This window comes from Rhea americana, unplaced genomic scaffold (genome assembly GCF_003343005.1).
Source record: "Rhea americana isolate MKP2758 unplaced genomic scaffold, rheAme1 scaffold_289, whole genome shotgun sequence".
NCBI classification, from domain to species: Eukaryota; Metazoa; Chordata; class Aves; order Rheiformes; family Rheidae; genus Rhea; species Rhea americana.
In genome coordinates, this window is record NW_028186411.1 from 724,937 (window position 1) to 730,382 (window position 5,446).

Here is a 5,446-nt window from a genome sequence, read left to right on the forward strand (position 1 = left end):
GTTCCTTCCTTTGCCTTGAGGAACAGATGTGGTATTTTTGGCTTGGGGAGAGGAGTTGTGGCCTTCCACCTTTCTCTTCCACAGACGTTCACCGCGGGCCCCCAGGTAGACTAACTGAAGTCAGAGCCCTGGTGGTGTGCCGGGAGGCTTGGCCGCGCTGCCTTGTTGCTCCTCATGAGAAATCGCATTTTCCCAAAAGATCTACAGACTAATTTACCGTGTGTGTGTTGCTCCATGCTTTTCCAAGCCCTGTGAAGAGCCATCTTGCCTTCTAAACCTTCATGGCATTTCTCTCAAGAGCCTGGGCCGAGTTAAAGAGCGGAAGTTGGGCTGATGCCAGGGAACACACGTGGACGCTGGGCAGAGCATCTACGTCTGGGGCAGAGTACTCATGTCTGGTACTGGGCTCTTAGTAAAATGAGTGGGACTGGTGGGGTGCYGGCATCATTTATTTGCTTCCCATAATCACGAGACTAGAAACAGGCCTCTTGTACCAGGATCAGCAGAGAAAGGACAAAACRGGCCGAGTGGTACTGGGGGGTCAAAAAGCTTTACCTGCCTTCCCAGCGCAGCCGCGGGAGAGGAGAAAGGAGGGGGGAGAGGACCAGGCTGAGCAGCTGGGTCGGGAAAAGGCGCTKCAGAGGGAGCTGGGCTTGCTGGTCTGGTCCGCCTCCGTCGTGTGCCCGGGGGGTCGTGTGCCCGGGGGGACGAGTTTCGACAAAAGACTGGAACGGGCAGAACGAAGTGGAAGAAACGAGAACAAGGAGAGGGAAAGGGGCTGCAACGGGAAGAAACGGCGTGGGCCAAGGGTGCCCGGTAGAGGATTAGTGTTGGGAATGTGGAGAGCGGGGGACATCCGGGAACTGAGGACGAAAGAAAACTTTAAAAACGGATACAATTTTAGATTATAAYATCTAACTTGCTGCTTCTGCACGACTTAGTGAGAAAATTATTTAAAGAATTAGTGAGAAGTGTAAATGTGGAGAGCTAAGATAGGTTTTTTCTTTTTAATTCAAGAGGAGAAAAGTGTGCGCTAAGGTGAAAGCATGAGGAAATCCGACTACAATGAGARTAACAAGAATAGTGTAATTTGAAAACAAATAAAAGGTGTTTAGATGAGAGTCTAAATAYAGATGCAGTGTTGCTGGGTTTTTGTTCTGTTTTTTTCCTCCTAAACACAGCAAGGAAAACAAAGTGCATCTGTGATTAAATAGAATTCATCGGCTTATTTGCACACTGAGCCTTTACTTCTAAATCCAATCTTCAGAACAGTCTGTGCGCTGGCAGAGGGAAATACAGGCCTCCAAAAATGAGCTGTAATTAATACAGGAATTATAATGCCTGTCTGCTAGAGGTAGAAGACCCTTTCTTCTATATGGAAATTTTCTGCAGYCTGTTGCTCGGACTGTGCACGCACTTCACCTTGCTCTCCTCTGGTTGGCGCCTCCACTAAACAGAGAAGAGATTTCTTCTCCTGCAGCAACGCAAAGGATACCTATTSTCTCTCCCATCCCATCCTGACGTTACTTTTGTGTGTAGACTTGAGTGAAACATAGTGCGGGATTAGATTGGTGATAAGAGGATTCTTCTTGGCAACCAAAAATCCTCTCTGCTTTTCAGTGTGTGGTTGGAAGCACTGAGAAGARCTTGTGAAGAGCTTTCTCGGGGGGAGCCCAAGACAAACGCAGATTAGAGCTTAATAACAAGTTTGATTTAGGTATGTAATTCAGCGGGGATCCATCTCCATAGACACATGCAGGTAGTTCTTAATTTCGGGCTTCGTGCTGTGGTAACAAGCAGTTTAGCTCTTACTTTCTCTCTTGTGCTGAGCTAGTTTTCAATGAACAGTTTATTCCCTGAACTCTGGCTGCCTTTCCCTTCTGGCTTATCATGCCTCGTACGGGTAAGGTTTCCACCGTAGTGCCAGAGGGCACCAAAGCAAACGAGTTCATGTGTACACTGCAAACTATTTCCTTTCCACAGAATAATCCTGGAACAAACTTTGCAAGGAAATAGGGCAGGGAGAGCTGCTTAATTGATTCCTTTACAAACACTAACGCCGTGGAGAAGTTTCTAAGGAGAAAGCCTGGAGAGAGCCGTGTTGACCAGGGCTCCTGCAGTGACTCAACGTGAGCACAAGGCATCACTCTTTACTTCGCTTCCTGTGCTTCTCCAAGCTTTTTAAGATGATGTGCTGCTCGTGGCTGGAGCAAGATGAGAACCAGAGTGGGAATGAACTTTTTTTTTTTTTTTTTCTCTCCTGCATAACAGTTTGTTGGCTGTGACTTAGCTTCCAGACCCAAAGGGGCTTGACAAACAAAAGACCTCGGCCAGTGCTTTTTTTTTTCCCTTTCTCCCCGAGAAGGAAGGGCGAATGAAGACAAGATTAGAAAGAGACTCTTGGTCTTAACGTGTCGGGAACATTTTGATGTCTTGTTCTCCTGTAGCTGTACGATGTTATTACAACTGCTCTGCCGCAGACTGGAAGATCAAAGTGATACTTGTAAACGCCTGAAGGAAAATGAAGCGGATCAGTTTTTGTTTTCTTTTGTAAATCTCAAACCAGGTCTTCTGTAGCTCAAATCTAATCACGGTTTTATAGCATTTGCRTTGGCTCAGGCTGCTCACAGCAGCRCTTGACCAGCCTTGCCTGCGCTCTCCTGCGGCACGGCTAAGCAGCAGCAGGTGGTTGGTAGATTTACAGTCTGTTTGCGTTTGTCAGTGAAAACATTTGTACCCTGTCAAACAACTGGCTGGACAGGCTGCGTTAGATCTCAGCTTGTCTTGCATCTGCCTCYGCTTCGGGTTCTATTAACGTTTATGCAGGTATGGAAGAAATCAGCGTGTCCTCAAATCTCCCGTTTTCCCCACGTATTAGTGCGTTGCTGTAGTTACCTTCTTTTATTGTCCTSCGGCCCAAGGACTTCAGACCGTGAACCGTGTACCTGCGACTTAGCACGTGGCTTTACTGCAGGCTCTAGGACACGGGACAAGGTGGAAGGACCAGGGAGGCCTCGGTACGCTGCTGGGTCGCTTTACAGCCCAAATGCTGAGGTCAGGCCGGGAGCCGCGTACCCGCTGCGCGTTGCGATCCAAGAGGGCTGGCAGACGTCAGTCATTTCTAACCGCAGCTGTATCGGGATGTCAGTTATCGTGGTGGTACGGAGAGAAGTCCTCCAGCCCCGAGGGGTGACGGGGGGGGGTCTCTGCTTTCGGGGTCTTTCCTGCTGCTGTTGGTTAAACTCTGACCGTRGGTCGGGCTCTTCTCCCCGTCTTGCCCTGCTCTCTCCCAGGAGGTGGTTCGCGTGCATGCATACCAAATTCCTACCAAAGGAGCAAAACAAAAACTGTCGCCCACCGCCAGAGATTTGTCGTGATAGAAATTCGCATAGTCGAGAATTTTAGAGAGAGAAAAGTCCCAACTGGCCTGTTAATCCCAGGCTCCTGGACTCCCTCTGCTTGGTCAGCGGATGACCTGGAACAGGTCTGCCCGGTCCTCGCTGCTGAGGATCCTGTCTACCTGCATCCGTCTGCTTCCACGGTGCTGCCGCGTCTTCTCCTCCTCTTGCTTAGCTGGCTTTAGCATCGCGTCCTGGGGGAGCCCAGGACCCCCCTCGCCGTTTCTCCTCTCCCTGCCGTGTGGTCTCAGATGCTGGTAGAGGGCTAAGCGCTCAGGTGCCCCAGTCCCCAGCAAGCCCCAGGGCGTTTTGAGAAACCCCTCTTTTTTGATCACTGAAACAAATGAAAAAYCCCCCCCTCTCTGGCAGAAGGGATTGCAGATCCCCCAGGTGAGGCAATCTGAAGGTATCTGTTAGTGAGTTCAGGCCTTCGTGCTCAGCGCCAGGCCCCTGAACTGGGGAAAAAATGTGGACAGTGTTGTTCATTTAAAAACACTTGGGAATTCAGTTTGTGAAAAAAAATCACTCCTRTCATGGGCCTGATCCAAAACAGTCCAAACAGTGGAGTAAGCGCGGCAAAAAATTGCTGATCTGCAGATCAAGCTATAAACTTTCAGATTAAGAATTTGTCTTCCCTCCYGTCGCTGCTGTTGCCGTTTCTTCTCCTGTAAGCAGTACTGCCCCGGGCAGATGGGGAGAGAGTTTCTGCAAGGACTAGAAATAACCCTTCAAAGACCCCTGCCAGCTWTTGAAGTTGAGAGCTGCATTTTGTGCCTATAGTTTTTTTTTTCCCCCAGTATCCTGTAACATTAATTACTAGCCGTTGTGATAGAAGTTGGGAAAGATTTGGGATCTACGTTCAGCGTGTGTAAGTATTAAGCCGGGGGGGGGAGGCTTGTGTTGGTCAGCGTCCTACAGAGCTACTCACCTTACAAGTAGAAGCGAGATTAAAAACATCACCCCGTTTTAAACCAAATTTTGGTTGAGATTTAAAATGTTCTCCTCATCCAGTGACATTACTGAAGAGAAGTGAAACGTGTTTGTCTGCCTAGAGCTCCCTCGTCTTTTTTCTTCTTTCTCCAAAAGCGCATCTATTTTTTACATTTTGCATTTATTATTGTCCAACATGCAGGCATACAAGTGAGAGGGGAAAAAAATCGCAAGCGAAGACATTGCAAAACCTTTCCGATAGGAACCAGCCAGGGTGGCAAATGACAGGTTAAGCGAAAGGAATAAATAACCTCTCGCTTTACAAGGACCCCTTGCCGTGTGCAACACGAGGGAATATTTTTTTGAAAAAGATGTGTAAGCAAATAAATTAGCCTCAATGTTTTCCTTTCCCTCCAGGCTCTCTGGAACGCGCGACGGAGATTTATGCCCGTCCTCGGAGCGGCCGTCAGGTCCCTGCACAAGCATCGGCAGCGTCGGTGTAGTGGGTCGATGCTTTAGGGGGAGCCCCGTGAGGTCAGGCCAGGACCGGGCTGGTCCTGCAGGGCCCTCCGCGGCCACGGCGAGGGCTGCCGGCGCGGGGAGCGCCTGGCGAAGCGGACCGAGCAGCGGAGAGTCGCCGCCCGCCCGCCCGCCGGGGCTCCCTGCTCTGCCCTGCCCGAGCGGGCCCCGGCGCCCGCGGCGTGTCCCTGCTGCGGCCCTCGGGGATCCCGTTCGGGCCCGATGCCCGAGTGATGCCCCAGCACCGAAGCCTGGCGGGAAAGGAGGGGAAGACGCTGCGGGCGGTCAGCTAAGGGTCGAATGATGAGCGGAGCTTTTTTTTGCTCTTCCACCGTGATCTGCCCTTCGGCGTGACGCGTTTCCTGACCATCGATCGGGCGTTTCTTCTGCTCTGCCCTCCTGCTTCCCRTCTCCCGGCCCCTCTGCCCAGGCCGGGGCCGCCGCGGGGCGGCGGGAAGGCGGCTCTGCTTCCAGGCGGCCCCTTGCGAGCACGACGTCCTCTCCCCGGGGGCTTTTGCCTCRTGCTCACGTGGGTCCCCTTTCGCGTCCCCTATTGCCCCCCGCAAGGAGAGGCAAAAAGGCGGCTGCTGCGGGCGGGC